At 42.3% G+C, this 23,014-nt stretch overlaps 1 long non-coding RNA gene across 1 annotated transcript; it reads left to right on the top strand.

Moving 5' to 3' along the window:
• Positions 1 to 3,722: 3,722 nt before the first annotated feature.
• On the top strand, positions 3,723 to 21,394 carry LOC125424613. The gene is made up of 5 exons (XR_007243259.1): positions 3,723 to 4,101; positions 6,287 to 6,355; positions 7,056 to 7,130; positions 10,734 to 10,783; positions 21,037 to 21,394. It is a non-coding gene; the product is annotated as an uncharacterized LOC125424613 (long non-coding RNA).
• The last annotated feature ends 1,620 nt before the right edge of the window (positions 21,395 to 23,014 follow it).

Genomic DNA, 23,014 nt, shown 5'->3' with positions numbered 1-23,014 from the left:
CCCTATTAAGCGCTGTTAAACCCCACTGATTTTCATGCGAAGAACTAAAGCGCAATCCTTTATCTGGGAGTAAGCTCGGTTGCTGGCAATGGGGCTTGCTTCTGAGTAAACCCTCCTAGGGTCGTGATTCACCCGTTGAAAATGTTGCACGGTTGCTTCAAAGCAAAGCCACCAAGCTTACTACTGAGTAACGCACGCCTCGGAGCCAACTGTTTTTTCTAAACTAAAACCTCAGTATTCAGGTTACATTGCCATGTTGGCACTTCGTGATAAATAAATGGGTTTTGGGTTGCAATTTAGGCACTCGGTCTCGAAAAGGTTCGCCATCACTGCCTTAGAAGAATGGAACATTTCTGTACATTTTGCCAGGGTTCCTGAATTTTTATGTATTTCTATGTGATACCACAACATTCAGTCATAGGCATGTTTTATGGTGTGTCATGCATCTGCAAGATATCTTGCTTTTTCTTTTCTTTTGCATCTTGCCAGCGTTTCTGCAAGCCCAAACCATTATGCTCTGGTCATGCCTATATGGCTAGGACACATTTGTGGATTTGTGACATTAGTTTAGGCAGATGTTTGAGGAAAGAGGTTTATGTGGCATTTTTGTGACAGACAAGATGGCTGTTCTGCTGAGGAAGATGGGCCCCATTTGGGGCCATTGAAGTGGGACAAGAAGGATTCCATGTGGCCGATCAAGATGCCACACACTTATTGTAGGGAAATGCAGAGGAGTCACTAGTTATGTGCTGACTTCTGTGAAGAACAGTTGATGTCTAAAATCATAGGTACAGAGTTTAAGTGACACTTCTTTTGCCACAGAGAAGATGGCTTTGCTTGTGTTCCATATTTGTGGCCACTGTTGAGTCTATGCATATGATGAAATATGGAGGAGTAATTGTTTTTTCGGTGACTTCTGACAGAAGAATAGCTGATATTTAAAGCTGTAGATTATGAAGATTGAAGGGTTTCTTTTTCTGAAAAGAGACAGTCCACTGAGAGCAGCACACCACCTTTGTGGCCATAGTTGGGGGATGGATGGACAATGGAGAGTGGAACTGGATGTGGAGAAATCATTGGTCATATTGTGACTTCTGTGAAAAACAATTTTCTAAAAACAGTAGGCTAGTAAATGTGATGTGAAATTACCCCTTGAGTCAGAAATTACTTGGTGATTGCATGGGGGACTACCTTTATTTTTATGAAGGCAAGGGTGTTTCTGTGGTACTTTGGGTGGCACAGCCACCACAAAGATGGGAATAATCTGCTGTAGGTGTGAGAGAACAAGATGGCACAAGCTTGACATAGTGAACCATGGAAACACTGCTTGTTGTGTAGTGACATATGCAAAGAACAGCTGCCAAAAACAGTAGGCTATGGCAGTGAAGGTAGTTTTGGTAGTGCAGCCACAACCAAAATGTGAGAAAACAAGATGCCGCATGCTTGATTTAGTGAACTGTGGAGGCATTGCCCATTGTATGGTGACTTATGGAAAGAACAATGGTCAAAAATAGAAGTCTATGGTGGTGAAGGTTTCTCTGTGATACTTTTGGTGATTTAGCCACCACCAAGGTGAGGGGTAGATCTGAAGGAACAAGATGGCATGACATAATGAACTGTGGAGGCACCACACTTGTTGTGTGGTGACATGGGAAGAACAATTGTCAAAAACAATAGACTATGAGGTGAAGGTGTCTCTGTGGTGCTTTTGGTGGTGTTGCCATGACCAAGATGAGAGGTAGGTAGTAGTAGGTGTGAAAAACAGGATGCCACATGCTTGATGTAGTTGGGAGTGCTTTGACTGTGTGTACCTGTTCCTGCATGGCAGCCGGTTGGACTTGATGGACCTTGTGGTCTCTTCCAACTCTATGATTTTATGGTTCTATAACTGGGGACACACTGCTCGTTGTGTAGTGACTTATGGGAAAAACAATTGTCAAAAACAGTGGACTGTGACGGCGAAGTTTCTGGGTGATATTGTTGGTGATGTATCCATCACCAAGATGTGGGTAATCAACAATAGTGTAAAACAAGATGTCGCATGCTTGATGCAGCGAACTATGGAAGCACTGCTCATTGTGTGGTGACTGATGCAAAGAACAATAGTCAAAAACAGTGGGCTATGGCAGTGAAGGTATTTCTGTGGTACTTTTGGTGGTGGTGGTGGTCCTGTGGTACTTTTGGCGGTGAAGGTATTTCTGTGGTACTTTTGGTGGTGGTGATGTTCCTGTGGAACTTTTGGCAGTGAAGGTATTTCTGTGGTACTTTTGGTGGTGGTGTTCCTGTGGTACTTTTGGCAGTGAAGGTATTTCTGTGGTACTTTTGGTGGTGGTGGTGTTCCTGTGGTACTTTTTGGCAGTGAAGGTATTTCTGCGGTACTTTTGGTGGTGTTGGTGTTCCTGTGGTACTTTTGGCGGGGTGAGAGGCATTTCATCGCGGTACCTTTTTTTGGTGGTGGTGGTGTTCCTGTGTGCTGGCGGTGAAAGGGTATTTCTAATGTGATTGTTGGTGGTGTTGGTGTTCCTGTGGTACTTTTTGGCGGTGAAGGTATTTCTGTGGTACTTTTGGTGGTGTTGGTGTTCCTGTGGTACTTTTGGCGGTGAAGGTATTTCTGTGGTACTTTTGGTGGTGGTGGTGTTCCTGTGGTACTTTTTGGCGGTGAAGGTATTTCTGTGGTACTTTTGGTGGTGGTGGTGTTCCTGTGGTACTTTTGGCGGTGAAGGTATTTCTGTGGTACTTTTGGTGGTGGTGGTGTTCCTGTGGTACTTTTTGGCGGTGAAGGTATTTCTGTGGTACTTTTGGTGGTGTTGGTGTTCCTGTGGTACTTTTTGGCGGTGAAGGTATTTCTGTGGTACTTTTGGTGGTGGTGGTGTTCCTGTGGTACTTTTTGGCGGTGAAGGTATTTCTGTGGTACTTTTGGTGGTGGTGGTGGTTCCTGTGGTACTTTTGGCAGTGAAGGTATTTTTTGTGTTACTTTCAGTGTTGAGGGTGTTCCTGTGGTACTTTTGGCAGTGAAGGTATTTTTTGTGGTACTTTCAGTGGTGAGGGTGTTCTTGTGGTACTTTTGCCGGTGTAGCCATCCCCAAGATGAGGGGCAGTCAATGGTAGGTGTGAGGGAACAATATGTCCTGAGTCAGGCCTGGGTATAAGTGGCATTTTTTTAAAGGACATGTTTGATGTGATCAACTATGGAGGCACGACTAGTTGAGTCATTAGTTCTGCTAACAGTATTGTGGGTTATGCCAAACGTGGACTGACACACATCAGAAGAGGGGATGAATTTCTCATCCCGCTCAGCGAGCTCCGCACGCTCTTCCGACCAATCAGAAGAGCCAGTTTCCCTCCCTCCCACACCCACTCCGGGGAGCGAGGAGGACAACGGGACTGCTGCGCGAGAGAGCCTTTCGTCATCGGAGCGGGGGAGGGGGGGAGCGCGAGACGGCGCAGCCAATCAGAAGGCGAGCCAGCCGCGGCTCGCGCTTCACAGCAACGACCGTTGGGCGCACGGACAAGAACGCGCGCGGGGGAGGGGATGTATTAAATGCTGCGAAAAGGCAACGAGCCAATAGCGACGCGCCGCCGCCGGACAGAGCGGCCAGTGGGGCCGAGGGGAGGAAGGAGCCAATGGGGGAGAGCCCTACGCGCATGTGTAGAGGAAAGTTTGGGCGCGAGCGAGCGAGCGCGCTAGCCCCGCCCTCCTTCCCTCCCGGCCGCCATTTTGTGCTTCTGGGTAGGGGCGCTGGTGGGGGAGGGGAGGAGGGAAAGGCTTCGCGGAGAGGCGGCGGAGACGGGCAGAGGTTTCCCTTCCCCTCACGCGCACACACCGCGCAAGATGGCCGGGCGGGCAGCAGCTGCAGCCCGCCGCTCCTCCGTGAACGCGGCGCCCGCCGGCCCTCAGAGGGGCTACCCCGGCCTGAGGCGTTCGCCCGCTCGGGGGGGGCTTCGGCCCGGCCTTCTGTGTGGGGGGGTCTCTTATTCCCGTCAGAAAGAGCCGCGGGGAGGACGAATGAGCCCGCCCGGGGTGGCCGGGCTCCGTCCCCGCCGCCCTGCGCCTTCCCAGGCCGCCCCCCGGCTCCCCCGTTTGGTTTTCGGTCGAGGATGGTGAGTATCCCTCATCCCTTTCGCCCTCCGGGTTTGCTCTTCTCTTCCCCCCCCCCCATTCCCCGCCATTGTCTCTTTGTCCTTGAAGAGGAAAACAAGATGTCCTTGTAGCCGCATGGGGAGGGAGAGGGGACGGGAAGGGGGTGGGGGGGAAGCCAACCTAGAGATCCCTCTTTTTTAAACCAAACTACCCCCTTTTGCTTTTTTTTGGAGGGGGGCTTGGTTCAAATGGGGGCTCCCCGTCGATGTTTCAGGGTGTTTTGGGTGGGGGTGGGGCTGGAGAGGGAGAGTCTGACCTGCGAGGTGGACAAAAGAAGATTCTCTCTGTCTTTTTTGTTAGGGAAAAAGGGAAGCAGTTTTATCCCCCCCAAAAAAGACAAATTATCCCCCCCAGACAATTCTATCCCCCCCCCAAAAAAATTGGGTGGTTTCCTAATCCGGATGGGGGGGGGGTTGTGCCAAAAAGGGAACTGGATTTGAGTGGGAGGTGAGGGAGGAAAATTGCAGGGTCCCTGTTTCATTGGAAGGGGGGGACTTTTAGTTTTTCTTAAAAACTTAGGTGTGGTTAGAGGGCTTCTGAATAAGTTTTGTTGAGGAGGGTGGCAAAATTTGAGATTGAAAGTGGCAGAAGGGTGGATTCCCCACTCCCCGCGGTTTGGCAGATTGAAAGGAGATGTTAAAACTCTGCCCCCCCTCCCAAAAAAATAAGAGTTCCCCAATACATATGGATCGAGGGTGCTAAGCAAGGACCCTTGGTGTAGGAGGTGACTGTAGCATTAAAGGAGATGAATGTCAAGCCCTTGTCGCCATTGAAATCTCAGAGTGCCCCCCCCCCCAATCTTTTGCAGCATTTGTAGGGGGGAGTGTGACACCCCTTTTATTGAGGATCCTTCTCCCCTAATGGGGACCCAAAACATTTGAGTGGGGTTTTTCTATCAACGTAGTATTTCATTTGATTCTGAATAGTTGGCATCTTGGAGGATGGTTTTTTCTTTTTTTATTTCAATGCAGTGTTTTTGTGTGGGGAAAAGACAAGGTAGGGATCTGCAGCAAATTCAGACAGCAGCCCCCGTAAAATATTTCACAAAGAAAGGAAAGACACGCCAATTTTTGATATGTCTATCAAAGTGGTGATGGTTTTCCTTTGCAGCTGAAACCAGTCTACTTTTTGTAAGAACAAAAGACGCCATCTGTCTCTCTCGCATATAAAAACTTGTTTTTTTGTATATGGGGTGTTGGCTTTTAACTCTTTCTGAACCAGTCTTAGGGAAGAATGCAGGAAAAAAAATACCTTACAATGATAATTTTTTTTAAAAAAAATGCATCTCTAAAGATGGTTTCTTGAGTACATTTTAACCTGAACGCGGAATAAAGTGATGTAATACTGCAGATTAATTGTATATTATAAACTTTTTTAGTTGCACATATATTTTGTGTGTTCTAGTTACTCAATTGAACTTTCTTCGGTATTAGAATAGGAATCCATGGTGAAAGAAAATGCAGTTTAAAAAATTGGGCTGCGCTGACTTAAAAAATGGTTAAAATAACCAGTATTTTTATGTATTACTGGAAGACTTTCATATGTTTGCATTTGGCATATTCATCATGTCATAAATTTGGTATTCATACTTCTTTAAAATTCCTTGATTTTGTAAGAAGAGATGGGATCTTTGATACTTGCTTTTCCCTTGGTTTGTTGAAGTCAGCAATTTCACATTTTGACTAATTTTCAGATGCCCGGACTTTGGAAGGTACGTCTTTAATTGGCATTTTTGAGTGGAAGACCTAGTCATATTTATCCAGTAGCTTGATCTAATTAATTAGTCTAAGTTCTAAATTTTTCATTTTCTTTCTGTGATTTAACCTTTATGTTGTCTTGCACCTTGAGTGACACTTGGAAAAAGTTCTAGCATAGAACTATCTCGTATTATTTTTAGCACATTGACGTATTTGTTTTTCAAAATCGTTAGACATTGTAAATCAGCTGAAACCAAAACTCGCCTTGCAGAAAATACTGCTTTAGAAGTAGGTAGTTAAAAAAATGTATCTTTAAATATTTTGAGTGTGTAAAATTTATTTTTAAAACTTGTATGCCAATGAAGGTATCTGAATTCTTAAAACAGATGGGATCATGAACTGGGCTAAAGTCTGTTGGGAATTATCTAAACTAATTTTCTTTCTTTAGGTATTCACTGAATGTTCATGCCTGCGATTACCGATGACTTTGAGGAACTATAGAATCTGTATTCAATAGGTGAGAACAATTTCAAATCTGTGTTAGTGTGGTGTTTGATTGTGGCTCCATTTTACTAAGTTTTCCCAACTAAGAGAAACTCAGTCTCCTTTTCAAACTGATTTTTGGCAAGTTAGTTTATTTCTAACTGAATTAAAACAGCATATATTTAGATCATTTTAAGAAAACTAATATCTTTTTATGAATATATTTTTGAAACAAAATGTTGATTTAATAAGAGAATTTTTCTGCATTGCGGCTTGCAGTGGAATGTTCAGCAGAGTTATGCCTCTCTGAGCCCATTGACTCCAGTGGACGTGGGGTGGGTCACAGTCTCAGGCAGCTATTTTGAACGTAATTCCTTAAGAAGAGCCTAAAGAAAGCGAGAATGACTTCCAAATAAAACTTCAGAATTGTGATGTAAACCTAAAATGCATATTCCTTGTGTTGGTGATAAAAATAAATCTTTTGCTGGGAAATAAGGGGCTGGGCAGACTTCAGTATGCAAGTTAACTTAGAAAGTTGCTTCGTTCTTAACGTACGCAGTGATCCGAGGGCTAGGCGCTTGTCTACTCCTTTGTAAACAGCAGGTCTTTTGCTACTAAAGCTCAAATTCCTTACATTTAGGTATTCTTCAGAATGTAACTGGCACTTAACTGAATTGTGATTCTACTTTTCAAGTAATACCTTTCTGAAACAAACCTGTGTTTTCTTTTTAAAGATTGCCTCGGGTTCTGCTAATTGGGCATTTCATGTGGACCTACAGGAGGAAATACAGTATCCTATGAACTGTCAGGTATGCTTTACTTTTGTTTGACTCCTTGGATAATGCAGGTGCTGCATAGACTTCTTCCTCACGGGTTATAAGCTTTTAATAGAATCTTGGTTTCCGTTTATAATCAGAGGTCCTATTTCTGGTGCATTAATCTGAACACTTTGCTAACCCCTTGATTTAAATGATTCCAGTAAGGGTACACCAGTATTCATTTAGCATTAGAAGTAACACTTGATGAACAAAAAAAGCGATGTTTATTGTTCAGCATTTATTCCCAGCCTGACTTTTAGCTCAATTCTCTATACTCCAGGGCTTTAACGAAGGGTGAATATGGGAGGCTGAAGCTGAGCGACCTCCATGCCATCTCAGCGCTGTTACATAGAATCACAGTTTATACCTCGTATTCGAAAGTATTGTGCTATCCCAGATCTCAGGTGGTCATCTCCAGAGATTTTTCTCTATCTGCATTATCAGTTTACACACTTGAAGATCATTCTGATTGCTCCCCTTTGCTGCCTTGACTTTGTTCTTGTTTTTCCTCATTCAAGACTAATGATTTTTGAATGTATCATCTTAAGAACACAGTAGTGACACAGTAAGAGTATTTTAAACAAAATGGGCGTGCTTCCCATTAAATTTGGACTCCACGTCGTAAACAGATTCAAAGGCAGCAAACCTCCCTTTCCAATTTAGCAACTTTGCGAAAACCTTCAGCAGTTGAACAGAATACAAAAAAGCAGAAGTAACTTTGCACAGAAGTAACTTTGCCTGTAGTGAGTTAGAATTTACCAGCACCTGGTTTTAAAACGCTTGACCTCTTAATGTAACTGAAGTTCATTTGCTCTTTGCCTATATCAGAAATTTAGTCAATGTACATCCCATCTTTTACATCATGGTAAATGCTTGACAGAATTTCTCTAACTTTCAGCATTGTGAAGTAAATGATTTGACAGTATGTTAACTTGTTAAATATTTGAAGTTAATGAAAGATACTATTTAATGAAGTGGAGGCAGAATTTATACCCATCTAAGTTGCTTTTTGGAACTAGTTTAACCAAGTATATGATGGAACAGAGTTTTAAGTTATTTGCTTGGAATTAAATCTTCAAGTTACACTCTTGAATTACACCTTGTTACGACTAGTGGCTTTAGAAGGGGTATAAAACTGCCTAGGATTGCAGCGTTAGTATTACTTCCTTATTAGTTTTAGATTATACCCTGTTTCCCCGAAAATAAGACATCCCCTGAAAATAAGACACAGTAGAGGTTTTGCTGAAGTGCTAAATATAAAGCATCCCCCGAAAGTAAGACTTAGCAAAGTTTTTGTTTGGAAGCATGCCCGTCGAACAGAATACCAGAGCATGCAACTGTGGAGTGGAAAAATAAAACATCCCCTAAAAATAAGACATAGTGCATCTTTGGGAGCAAAAATTAATATAAGACACTGTCTTATTTTCGGGGAAACACGGTAGCATGATATGGAACGAATACCATTGACAATTAATGGCTACACATCCACTGTAACTGAAGACTTTTGAATGCATCATTTTAAGATCACAATAGTGGCACAGTATGATTACATGGGAAACAGAGTATGACACATGGGAATTGCGTGTGTTTTTCCTGGTTCTAAAATCAAATCGTTTTTATTTTTAAAATGTGGCTTGCCTTTCCTGCAACTCTACATAGTGAATGCTGTAGTAAATCGTAGGAAAATGCACTGCTAAAGCGTGAAAAATAAATATTGCACAGGACTGAATGGATTGGATCTCTGCTGGATTCAAAGAAATTGCAGAAACTTTAGTGCTTGAACAAATTCCTTTACGATTGCAGATCACTGTAGGATTCTGGATCCCTACAGCATGTGACCATCCCTTGAAAAACACCTGAGTTTAGGAGCCTGGCCATCGTGTAAAGTTCTAATGTGTAATTCAGCAATTAAATATCATCCAGTAATTTTGTTAAGGAGCAAATGATTAGTTTATGAAATTAAGTGTATTTTATTTATAAAACACAAAAAACATTTATTTGTGGATAACATGCTTTCATTAATCTAGCTATTTGGTTTCAGAACCCTGTATTAGTAGTAATACTAACTTTTCCGAAACAGTAATAGCAAAAACTATGCCTGTAACCTAATTTTTGGGAATGCTCTGCTTCCTCATGTATGTATCTATTGTAATTAAGGGTGAGGTTACAAATATCAAACAAAAACGTGTTCACTTATTCTGTTGCTCTCTTTTCATCTACCAGTTCAGTCTTAAAGAGTGAACTTTTTTGAGATCTAAATGGGGTCACTTTAATGTAGCTAGTAAAGTTGTAGTTCTGTGTTCTTAACTGTGAGTCCCATGAAAATTTGTTCCTGAACTTCCTTCAAGGACATTGTACTCTGGAACAGGTGTGAATCATGGTTGATTTTAGCTTGCAACTTGACCCCACCGGTTTAGCAGGGCCAATGTTGATTTTGGCATGCTGCTGAATTCTACTTCAGCTGCAGTACAGTGACATACAGAATCTGGACGTACTAGACGTGCTGAGATACTCTTTTCTTTAAGATTTGTCTGCAGGAAAGGAAACTGAGTTTTTAACAAAAATGTAGTATGTATGGCATTGGTTGAGTGTAGCTACTATGAGTCCTATGTGTCTAAAATAATATTAAGAGATTATGCTGTCTGAAAGGAATAACAAAAAAAAAAAAAGGCTAGGACCTAAATACTTAAAATTATTAGTAAGTTTTGATATTAAGTTCCTAATTTACAGTTCTATTTCAGATTAAATGCTTGGCCTGTAGAAAGATAAGTTTATTGTATTGATGGCAGGCAGGGATGCGCTTTTATGGATACGCAGTTTAGGACAAGAGTCCCCAACCATTTTGAGGCTGTGGGCACCTTTGGAATTCTGACACAAAATGGCTGCTGCAGGAGCCAGCCACAAAATGATAGCTTTCAGACATACAGTGAAGATCCTTGAGCTGCCGCTGCCAAATCAGTGCTTATAAAAACTGCACTGTCAAGTTAGAAGCCTTGATGTTCGGTGAAAGACCTACTTGAACTCGCCTGCTTCTTAAAAACACTTGGCGTGTGCAAGAAAATGCCGGTGGGCACCTTGTTAGGACCCTGATTTAGGAATTAGGTTAAATAATTAGAGGCTCAAGCTATTTGATGACAAACATCAGTTGATCTACAGCTGCCCTTTCCATTACAGCAAGGTACTACAGTTTTTAAGAAGGGGGTGATTACAAATGGAAGAAGCATTAGAGCACTTTGCCGTAGCAGTTTAATGTTTTGTCAGTAGAATTGCTTCAAGATATTTCGGTTTATTCTGTCTTTTTTAGTCAAGTGGATTTATTACAGAAGATAAGGTTACACATCCTAGATTAAAGTGTCCATTCTGTTATAAACTGATAGCACCAGAGAATTTTGTATTAGATTTTCTGAATCTATTCTATTCAGATCATAATACAGGTGACAGAATGATGTTATATTTAGACTGCAATCTTGAATGTAGCTAAATCAAGATTGTTGAGAAACGTCAGCTCATTTGAGTAAATGATCATACACATGGCTTTTCTGATGGTGTATTTAAGTTGACTCACTGAATAGCATATTAAAACTTTTCCTACAGATAACGTTGACGACTTGAATGTATGAAAGCTGTTTCTGGCAGAAGCACTGGTAAGTTGCTGCCTTAGTATGTTTGCATGTGCCATGTGTTTCTACAGTGGTATGTTTTACAGTTCTTTCAAGTCTCCGAAAGTAAGAGATGGTATAGGCTCAATCAAAATGTTTGCAATTAGTCATTAATTCAGGATACTTTCAGTAGAATTAAATCACAAAAGCTTTACTTGGATTAAACTGCTTCAGGTTGCAGTTGGGAAAATTGTGTGTGAATACTTCTGAAGTTCTCAGCATTCACAGCCCTGCTTTTAGAGAGAAGGGCTCAGCCTGGACTCTTCTTGGCTTGCTGGTGTCATATGTCCTGGACATTCTTGTGTAGAGAACATTCAGTCATGTGATTTCTCCCATTTGCAACCCAGAAGTGGCTTGGTTCTACTAATGTATAAACAGTGTTCAGATACGTGTTCATTTGACATCTAGGTTGTAATTCACTACCTACTTAAGAGGAATGCTAAAGTTGTTGATAATGAGAGGTTGGTCCAAAATTACTCAGGACTGAGTGGCTACATTAATTAGCATCATCAGCCAACCTGCTGTTTTATGGAACAGGAAGTAGGTGTTAATATCGGCCTCTATAAATTTTCTTTAAATCTTAAGAGCCATTCCAGGATCCAGCGTTTCACATTTTGATGATTAAATTTTCTAATTATTTCTGCCATCAAAAGTTCCTAACCTTCAGTTTCTCATAATTTTATTAAAGCTGTTACTAAATGTTTGGCTTATAAATACATGGGTAACATAGCTGTCAACCACTAAGAACCAACTTCTATCATATCTTTTCCCCAATTTACATAATTCCATTGTTACTTTAAAAAGTAATCTAATTGAACAGAAGAGGAAGAAGAGGAGTTTGGATTTATACCTTGCTTTTTTGTCCTGTAAGGAGTCTCAAAGAGTTCAGAAAGAACTGTGACTGGCCTAAGGTCACCCAGCAGGCTTCATGTGTAGGAACAGGGAAATAAATCCAGTTCACCAGATTAGAGTCTGCTGCTCATGTGGAGGAATGGGGAATTATACCAGGTTCTCCAGATCAGAATTACCACTCTGAACCATTACACCATGTTGAATAATTGACCCAGTGCAGAGAACAATTGGTTAAGAAATGGATTTGTGCACCGCTACTGAAAATATAAAACTATGGTCTTGTATAAATTGTCATGATTATTAAACTTACATGCCGCTCTCCCCAATAGGGCTCAAGGCGGCTTACATTTAATAGGTTAAAATAAGATACATTAATGAATTAAAATACAGTCCACTAAAACCCCACGGCCAGCAACATTTCTCATAACCCTTCCCCCCCCCCCCCCTTTCCTGAGAAGAGACTGGTTGATGTTATGCGTGAGGCCCACTGATGCAATGACCTCAACTAAATGCCTGGCGGAACAGCTCTGTTTTACAGGCCCTGCGGAACTCTTTCAGGTCCCTGATGGAAGTAGGTAGAGTTTTCCACCAGGCTGGGGCCAGAGCCATTAAAAGCCCTGGTCTTAGTCGAGGCCAGTCGCACCACAGAGGGGCCAGGCGTTGCCAGTAGATTTGCCACCGTTGATCAGAGAACATGTTTGGGGCAATAGTGGGAGAGCCGGTCCCTAAGGTAAGAGGGTCACAGCCCACTAATGGCCTTAAAGGTTAAAACCAACACCATATGCCTGATTTGGAATTCCACTGGCAGCCAATGTAACTCACGGAGCACTGGAATGATGTGCTCCCGTGGCGAAACGCCAGACAGGAGCTGTGCCGCTGCATTCTGAACCAGTTTTAAACACCAAATCAGGGACAAGGGAAGACCAACATAGAGAGAGTTACAATAGTTCAGTCTAGAGGTGACTGTTGCATGGATCATCATGGCCAGGTTGTTATGGAGAAATACGGAGCCAGCTGCCAAGCCTGGTGAAGGTGGAAAAATGCCATCCTCGCTGTATGGGCCACCTGTGCCTCCACTGACAAGGATGGCTCCAGATGAACCCCCAGGCCCTTGACTGAGGCGGCCACTTTGAGGGCCACCCTGTCCAATGTTGGCAGCTGGAACTCCACTGGTTGCCCCCCTCCCGACCTACCCACAGAACCTTTGTCTTCCTTGGGTTTAATTTCAATTTACTCTGCCTCAACCAACCAGCTACTGTCTCCAAACTACTGGAGAGCCACAGGGGCAGCGATTGGCTGGCCCTCCATCAACAGAATGAGCTTAGCGTCATCCACATACTGGTGACATCTCAGCCCAAAGCTCCACACCAGTTGAGCAATGCATGTAGATGTTAAATAACATCAGGACAAGAGAGCTCTCTGTGGCACCCCACATATGATAAGGCTCCGCTGGGAGGTCCTGCCCCTTCATGTCACTTGCTGTCCCCAACCACGAGGCCAACCAGCATGAAGCTGTGTCCCATGTCAGCGAGGCAGTGGGTCAAAAGACCATGATTGACCATGTCAAATGCTGCAGTAAGATCTAATAATACCAACAGCGCTGACCCGCCTTAGTCAAGCTGTAAGCGGAGCTCGTCTGTGACAGCGACCAGCACGGTCTTCATCCCGTGCCCAGCACGGAAGCCGGACTGGAAGGGATCCAGCGCCGATGTGTCATTCAGGAAAGTCTGTAGCTGCTCCAACACCATTCTCTCAGTTTCCTTGCCCAGAAATGAAAGAATCGAAATTGGGCGGTAATTGGCCGGTTCACTAGGATCCAAAGATGGTCTTTATTTGTGTCATGCAACAAAATATTCTGATGTGAAATGACAAATAATCTTTAGGTTGAATCCAGCCATCTCTGTTGATCTTGGCCAAATCCCCCTGATTACAGGTTCCATTCCACATGCCTTTGCCCATATGGGTCCCATGATGCAAAGACCTGTTTTGGTAGTTAAAGGTGATATCTCCCTTTTTTCACTGCTGGAAAAACATGTTGGATTCAGCCTTTGGTAATTCTGCTGAGACACGCTGCAGTGAGCTCATGGCTGAAAATACTAGGTATCATCATGACATTTCTAGGTGACATGGAGGTATGGTGCATGGGATTGATCAAGCCCTGTGTCTATACACTGTTTCTTAAGATATATGGAGTTCGGAGTTCTCAAAGTATGGAATACTAGTCAAGATTGATTTTTTAAAAGTCTAGAATGCTTCTTGTACCTTTTGTGTAACCAAGAGATGTAAGCATATAACGGTCATTTTAAAAGACTAACTAATGTGGTTAATAGAAAGGTGGGCACGCTGTTCATTTTTACATGACGTTCATGTTTTGTTGCCTTCATAATTTCCTCTGGTCTCACAGGTTTATAATTTTAAAAAGATAATATTTTCTAGGGTATACCAGGTTCAGAATTTCGGAAGGTATGCTGATACACAGACATCTGTGGCTTGTTAGAATAAAATTGACTCTTTTAAAAATCTGACTTATGGTGTCAGAGCACAAACAACGCTTGTGCGAGATAGCTACTTGCCTCTTATTGCCATTTGTCCACACTGAGAGACCACTCCAAGAAGGAGGCTAGTGTTTTCATGCTATCCCAATTCCCATGTTTTTGTGACGTGGCGAAGCTAGGCTCCTTTGAGTGGTTTTAAATAATCAGTCGCTTTTGCATAGAAGCTGCTGATAGTATCTATCCTTAATGGCAGCATTCCATCTTTATGACTCTACATGCTTGGCAAGGTATTTATTAAAAACCTTTCCTTCCCTCTATGCATTATAGATCCCCATCCAGAATCTATAACTTTTTTTTGTCATGAGGGTAATCTTTTGTTTATTTACTTTGGATTTGTATCCCGCCCCACCCCCAAAGGGCTCTGGGCGGGTCACAGCACAATTCAGATATTCCACAATCTTGGTATTTAGCATATTACTGTAGTCTTAAATGTGTTTATTTGAACAATCCATTGACCTCAGTGAAGTAAAGTTGCTCAGCAGAGGTTAAAGGTTCAAACCCCGGGGCTATGATTGACAGGGCAAAATGCTTTCTTTTTTGAACGTGTTTATCTTTTATCGTAAAGACCTTTTGAATGTGACCCAGTCATGCAGAACCATGACCTTGATTCAGAAAAGAAGGAACCTTTCTACAATTAAAGTAACACATTTATTGTGTCGCAATAAATCTTTTGGTTTTTATTAAGCTGCCACAAGAAACCTTTTTGTTCTTGCTGTGCCAATCTAATACGGTTCCCTCTCAGAACCTTTTATCCAGTTCTTGTTGCTATGAAATACAAATGTCATGTTCCAGGGATATTGTTTCTAGAACAATAGGCTGCAGACTTCCTATCTTAAGAACATCCATTTGTACATTGCATCTTCTGAGGTATCCTTATGAGCACTAGTAAATTCTAGGACATGCACTAGGGTACATGTCACAGAACACAGTCCAAGCCTTTGGGGTCTCATAATTTCCTACATTAACATGCCCTATGCTTGCTCTCCTGGCAGGGTTAGCTTTAGTGAGCTTGCTGCTGGAAATAATCTGTGGTTAACTGCTGTTAAAAAGACCCCAGCTTCGAAGAAATGCAGGGTTTCCTACAAAGCTGTTTGAAAATACAGACATCTGATTTATTTATTTAGCAAACGTGCATGCCACCTCTTTGGAGGCCTGCTGGAGGTAACTTTATTGCTGATGCTCTCCTAACTGATGAATCTTCCTGTTTCTGACCAGCACAAAAGCTGTCTCTGTACATCTCTTCTTGGGTCTTTCCATGTGCGCTCTGGAGAGCCAGTGTGGTCTAATGGTTAAGACTAATCTGGTGAACCAGGTTTGTTTCCCCACTCATATGCATGAAGCTTGCTGGGTGACCTTGGGTCTGTCACAGTTCTCTCAGAACTCTGCCAGCCCCTCCCACCTTACAAGGTTCCTGCTGTTGGGAAAGAAAGGGAAGGCAGTTGTAAGCCACTTTGAGACTCTTGATGGCAAAGAAAAGTGGGGTATAGAAGCAAACTCCTTTGTTTCATAGCCTTCTCCTTTGTGTCCATGTTTTATACCAGTGGTTCCCAAAGCTTTAGGGGTTGCTGCTCCCTTGGCTCCCAAGCCACAATCCTAGTGTCCCGTCCCGTCCCGTCCCCCCCCCCCCCCATATACAAACACACACCTCTTTCTTGGTAGTAGGTATCCTGCAAATTGAAAACAACAGCGAGGAGAGTGTTGCTTTTCTTGAAAAAAACACTAGCCTTGCAAAGCAGCTGTGACGAGGTTCTTTGCCTTGGCTCCCCCCAGGGCTACATAGGGAGGAGAGTGCTGCTTCTTTTCCTTCAAAAAAATTGCCTTGCAAAACAGCAGACAGCAAGCTAACCCTGCAGCTGCCTTTTGCCCAGTCACTCTGTCCCTCAGCCCTGTCCCACACAGGCTCGTGTGAGCTCCCTACCAGGGCTATGCAGTGAGGAGAGTTTTGTTGCTTTTTCTTTAAAATTAACCAATCACCACCCGGCAAGGATGGAAGGACAAGACTTTTTTTCTTGCCACCCAGCCCAGGAATCTCTGTGCCACCACCCCAACATTCCTCACTGCCTCCCTTGATGTTTCCACTGCCCCCAGGGGGCAGTACTGCCCACTTTGGGAATCCCTATTTTATACGATCAACCTAAAAGCAGCATTTTGGATAATAACCCATTATTAATTACTATGGCATTAGTACCAGTGACAGGAATTGAACCTTAAGTGTCCCTCAAAGAAAATTGTAAATTTCTTGAATTTTGCCAACTGCTTACAGGTTAGAGCCATGTTCCTTCGAATAGGGATCAAAGAGCTGGGCTTGAATTGTGGCCTACTGTGGGAAACGGAATATGCTACTTCCTGAAATATTTGGTCACCTGCACTTTCTTTCAGTTCAATTAAAAGGCAGCCCATCTTTTGCTTTCAGTAAATTGTGTATTGCGGGGGTCACTAGTTTGTTGCCTGGCTCCCAAGTAACCCACCAACACCTTTCTGGGTGCCTACCATTTTCAGAAAGTGGGTGGGGCTCTGTCCCAATATGACTTCCTATTGGCCAATGAAGAGTGGATGGACTGGGCAGATTAAAATAACTCTGCTTTAACAACAACTACCACCCCAGTTGTTCACTTCTATTTCCCAGTGTATTGTTTCAATTACCCCTCTTCCCATCGCTTTCTCTGGGTGTGTGCATGATTCTGCCTCCTGTGGCAGTCATTTATATGCCTTACGGGCTCAGGGGGGCTTCCAACATGTCAAAATGCAGTCAACCTAAAACCATAAATATACAACCAGTTAACACCCCGAGATGGTGAATAAAGTCAGTCAACATTAAAATAGCATATCACATGACCTTGACTGTAAGCACCAGAGGGGAGGAGGAGAGGGAGGCTATTTGGATGGTATAACAGTAGCTGCCTCCACCATCAATCTGGTCGAGCAGCTCTCTTACAGATCCTGCAGAATTGCATCAGGGCCAACAGGGCTCGGGTCTCACTCCACATAGCATCCCATAATTCCAGATGTGCCCCCAGTCTCAAAAAGATTGGAGACCTTTGGTGTGGCCCATTGTTGAAGCGACCTTGGCTGAAGATCTTCCTTCTTGAGAGAAAAAACTGAATCCTGAAATGTGGGGCAAATGTATAAAATCTTGAGTACCCAAATATTTCTGAAGTGGTTTCCCTCATCTGGAAGTGTATTTTGTATTTAAAATAAGAGGGGGCCTCTGTTCTTCACCTGAGCAAGACTCATGGGGATGACTAAAAAGGAACAAAGATCTCTAAGAGAGACTCTGAAGTGCTTACCACTCTGATGTTTGTAATTGGACTAATTGAACCACAGCGAAGTCTCTGAAAAGAGCCCAGCTCTATTTCTGTTTTAAAGATATTATATATTATACATTACATATTTTCCTTTTGTAGGATACCTTTAGATCAGTGGTTCCCAATCCTTTTTTGCGCACATACCTCTTGGCAACCCAGTTCCCTAAAATTTTACCCTGATATTAGCAAATCTGTTCTGTCCTTTTTTTCCACATACCCCAAAATGCTTTGGCCCGTGCCATTGGGGGCATGTGTCCCCCAGGTTGGGAACCACTGCTTTAGATGATTCCATGGCAGGGAACTCACTGCCAATGTGCTTGTTGCCTTTCATTTTTTTACCTAAAGTACACAAGGCTTAATTTATTTATGTGGGAATCTTAAAACTTCACATGTCAGGTTTTCAGAATGGGTTTCTGATATTGTCCTGTACTTCAAGTAAGAAGGTGAATGAAGCACAGCTGTTTTGTTTGTTTGCTTTTGAGGTTATGTGTATTGGGGGGTTGGTTGGTTTAGAAGACTGGGAGGACTCATCAGAGCAGAGTTTTAGAAAGGTCATACTGTAACAGACCTGCAACAACATAAATTCAGATTCAGTTGATTGTTTTTTTTTAAATTGCTGCTTGGTCTTTGGAATGGCCTAAAAAGCTTTCAAAACAGAACTTCAAAAATAGTCAGGTTGCCTCTCAAGTGAACTTCATAGCCTTTCCTCATTGTTCTCGACCAGCTAAGGTAACCACCAATCAGTGAGCTTAATTTTGTTGGATGCCCTGTGACTGGACTTAATTAGTGTGTGACTGTTGACTGGGTTTATGTTTTCCTGTTAGTGAAATGGCTGCTTTGAAATAATACTAGAACTTCTAAAAGCCCCTATAATATATGTACAGGTGGATTTGAAATGGATACGAGGAGCCTGAAACCTATGTCTGGAAGCTCGAGGCATAGCAGAAGGGAGAATTACTAAACATAGAGACCAAATCGCTTACAACATAAGGCTACTATCTGTAGATGCTCTTCTAGCATGCCATTCATTAAGAAGTTTAACTTCCGCACTTAAGCGGAATTACTTAATTCTTGCTTATGGCTTGCATTATAGCATGCAAGCTGTGACTCTGTCAGTTCAACAAAATAACTCAACATGCTGAGATAGTGGGTGAATCTAAATTAGATGTTTTCCAAAAAGGCAGTCAAGGACTGATTACTGTACTTCATATTGTGTAATCCACCTTGAGTCTCGGCGAGAAAGGTGGATTACAACTAAATTAAGATAGTGAAATGTTTACATACCTAACTTTTTACATGTTGTAGTGTTTTTAAGAGATGATTTTCTGTATGGGGATCTTTAACGTTGTAGCCACCTAGAGATCATGCATAAAGGGGTATAAATTTAATAAATAATAAATTTAATAAATAATAATAGTAATAATTAAGTGGATTCATGGAGTTTCTCCAGCCCTGCATTTGTCCATTTCAATAGCAGAGCTCTTGACGCCTTGTAAGGTTCCATATAGCATTAGCCCCTAGCTGGGTTTGCGTGTTGCTATTTGAAGTGGCTGACTCCTTGACTTTTCAAGAATTCCCCACTGATTTATTTATTTGATTTGTTAAAGACCCTTCCTGTGAGACAGCTTCAAAGTGGTGAACATCTGTAAATTATTAATTAAAAATCAACAACATAAAATCCCGTATTATAGCGCCCATCCATATACACCCCATTGAGTGCTGGGACATCAGCACTGACCTAATAATCTATCAACCAAAGGAAGGAGAAAAGAAAGGACCAGAGGCCAGCTGAGTTGAAATGCCATTGCTGCCTTCAACCATAGGCCTGGCTGAACCGTGATGGATCCCAGAGGATCCTGGTCTCATTGTGCAACAGCAGGCTGGGGCCACGGCAATTTTGGCCCTGGTCCATGACAGCTGGGCAGTTTTTGGGCTAGAGAACTCCAGAAGGTTATTTGCTGAGCTTAGCACTCTCTGAAGGATATATCAGGTGAGGTGGTCCAGCAGATACAGTTCTGCAATTATGGATTAACCTGTTTTGGGATCATGTGAGCTGAAGAGTCTGTGCTGATTTCATAAATTAATTTATAATTGATATTATTTTCCTTGACCTTGCATCGTCATGAGGCATGGTACCCTAAGCACTTAAACATTCTGTTGTATTGTCTGATCTGCTGAAACTCCCAGAAATCTTGTGTATTCCATGGAGAGCCATATTTGTTCTTGCCTTAGCCATTAGTTGCTATCTCTTAAAATTCATCGCCTCATCCATTCAAATTGGTGGAAGTGTGGTTGAGGTCTGTGTAGGAAGAAGGAAGCAGGTGTTGGAAAACCAGAACTTGACCAACACACACATTTGCCTTGGGCTGCTTGTCCACATGGAATTGAAACGTGCTCAGTTAATGAGGCATACATTAAGGAATATGTTGGAAGGGGTGCAGAAGGTCAACGGGACTTCCCTATGGATTCTTCTGGACTGCTGCAGACGTAGAGTATCTGATATTTTGACATTTTATTGTGCGATTGTAGGGATCAGGATAGAACAGGGGTAGGGAACCTGCGGCTCTCCAGATGTTCAGGAACTACAATTCCCATCAGCCCCTACTAGCATGGCCAATTGGCCATGCTGACAGAGGCTGATGGGAATTGTAGTTCCTGAACATCTGGAGAGCCGCAGGTTCCCTACCCCTGGGATAGAACAAAGGGATTCAGTTTGTCTTCAGATCTGGGTGACATGCGACCAAAGATCAGGCTGAAACAAACATACATATATGAGAAGTCCCACTTCTAAATCTAGGCAAGGCCTTTCCCCTAGATTTCCATGGGTTCCTATAGCGATAATATTCTAAAAAAATTTTTGCCTTCTAGGTGTACTGCACTATTTGTTGAAGGTTCAGAATGCATTTTGGTATTCTTTGAAATCCTCATTTTCTTCCATCACATCTACTTTGGCTATATGGTTAGCCATAGAGTCTATATATACTGGAGTTTTCCTAGACTGAACTGTAACGGCTCATTATGCATTTCTGGAGTGATGTAATAATCTATCCACCTTATGGAGTTAGTGCCTACTTGATCTGTTTGAAACCATCCCAAGCAAATGAGTTGCAGTGTGTCGAATAATTTCATTAAGAACTCAACTTCACAGAGTTTCCTTCTCTGCTCATATTGATACGACCTTCCATGGTTTATTTGTTAATGTTGGTTGGGCTGCAAATTATGCTTAAAAAGGTGTGGCTGAAGCTAATCCTTTTCTCTCTCTTCAGTGGTGGTTCACAGTAGAGTTTCTATATTACAGGCATAAATCCTCAATATTCCCTATAGTGATTCTGAGGGATGGTTAACACATTGGCCATGAATACTCTTTAATGCTAGTTTTGACCCCTCTAATTTTGACATGCTTTGGTCTTCACAAAAGATGGTGAATGTGTTCAGATGTGGCAATGCAGTAATAATGGCTGTTTAGTTGAAGGATAAAATGACATGAATTCCAACAGCATTTTTCTTTTAATTTTTTTTTATCAAGAGTCCAGACAAAGGAAGAATCTCAAAGGGGAGACCACGAGTTCAAACCAAGATGGCAGTTCCACTGATTGAGAGGTTGAGAAAATGAACTAATGCATGGTTGCTGAGTATATCCACTTTAGCATGGACTACGCTGTTGTCTAAACCAGAGAAGATTGGGGTTCATGGCCAACTCACAGATTATTTTTTAAATTAAATGTTTTGAGTCTTGTATTAATACAACTCTCTTGGGGCGGCGGAACTGACTTGCTGAATTCTGGTACCAGGAATGTGTGTGTACATGCATGTTTAGCTCCTGTCTATTGGCAGAAGTGCAATGCAAACGCAAATTATTTTAATAAAAGTTTTTTACATTTTTATTCTTGTTTGTCATCTTTAAGGCTGAACTATTCTCAGTGTATCAATCTCTTCTGTTGGTGGTTTTGACAGGAGAAATGTTTGAGAGGGAATTAGAACTTTATAAAATACCACTTTGGAGACTTCAGTTTGCTCAACATTCTCAGAGGTGTGAAGTTTGATTTTGTGTGTTCTCTGGTTAGTTACAAATGTTTTTTTGTGTTGTCATGTCTGATGGGCTATATGTCTGGTTGACTTAAAGTGGTAGTAGATGTTTTGACAAAATATTTCCAAATTGGTGCAGCTACTCCACAACATTAACTATTGCCAGTGGAAATAATACCAAATTATATTTTCCACCCTTCTATTGATGTTCTAGAGTTTTCTGATATCCACATACCTACAAATGGGACCCATTTCTTTCAACAGTTTTAATTATAGACTGACTTTCCTCACTATGCCATTTGGACTCCCTCTGAACATGTTGCCTGGAAATTTGTTTGGGCCTGGTAACTTTGATCATACTTATCAGTATATTCAATGGGTTGTCGTTTGTACAAATATTCATGAAATTCATGATCCTGTTGTACTGATGTCCATATTACTGATTAAATTGGCCAGATCGCACTTGTGTCTCTTTTTGCCTATGTAACCCATTAACAACTTGGGTATTTTCTTGACTTTTTTCCATTTCATGTCCAAAATGCCAAGCAGATGCTTGGCCAACCAGTGTAGATTACTGGACACATCCTTTTGGGGCAGGCTCCTGACATCGTGAGGTGGAGGATGACTCAGGGGGAAGCAGGCAGACGGTTACTCAAGAGGCCATGTTGCTACTGAATGATGATGGCTTCCATTGATTTGGGTGGGCATGGTTTTGGAGATTAATGGGTATCTTTACCAACCTGCTCACTTTGAAAAATGCCCTGTGTTGATTGCTTAAAATGGAGTTTGGGGGGTAGAAAAGTCCCTGAGGTTTGGACTAGTGGAATACTTTGGATGTCCAGTTCTTTTAACAGCTGTGGTGCCCCTCCTATTTGGATACAGGAGCCTTTACCCAAGAGTTACCCTGTTGCAACTAAGTGACTCTGAAATTTAAGCAACTCCGACTATTCCCTTGAAAATTGAGTAGTGTAGATGGTATTATGTGGGTTGGGAAAAATGTGGGAAGACTGCAACAAATTGTGGGTTGTCCTGGTAGAGCTCTTGTTGGGAGGTCCTCAGTATCTTGGATCAAACTCTCATCCAGTTGAGTGCAGGTGGGCTCCAGGTCTATTGAGAATGTGAGGGGATTATGGTGAAGTACCTCAGATCTAGGTATTTGATACTCAACGGTGAATTGCCTGGTGGTGTCCCCTCCTGTGGAGTTCTGAGGAATTGTTGAGCAGTCATCACTGTTTGCATAGAAAGCTGTTGGAAATGGAATACAGCTAAAATACGGATCCGTATGGAATCAACTGTTGAATATCTGAGGTCTGCCATAGTAAGAAAATGGACACAACCCTACAGTGGATCCAGTTTTCCAACCAACCAATGAATTGATTTCCCGATTCCCGATTTGTTTCCAATCAGCCACTAGGGAGGCGCTGTGGAGCTTGCTGGGCTAACAACGCTCTCTTTTTCATTGGAATGACTGCTCCGAG

This window comes from Sphaerodactylus townsendi, linkage group LG17 (assembly GCF_021028975.2).
Source record: "Sphaerodactylus townsendi isolate TG3544 linkage group LG17, MPM_Stown_v2.3, whole genome shotgun sequence".
In the NCBI taxonomy this organism is placed as follows: domain Eukaryota; kingdom Metazoa; phylum Chordata; class Lepidosauria; order Squamata; family Sphaerodactylidae; genus Sphaerodactylus; species Sphaerodactylus townsendi.
Note: the sequence above shows the minus strand (reverse complement) of the source record. Positions and strands in the feature narration are given on the sequence as shown.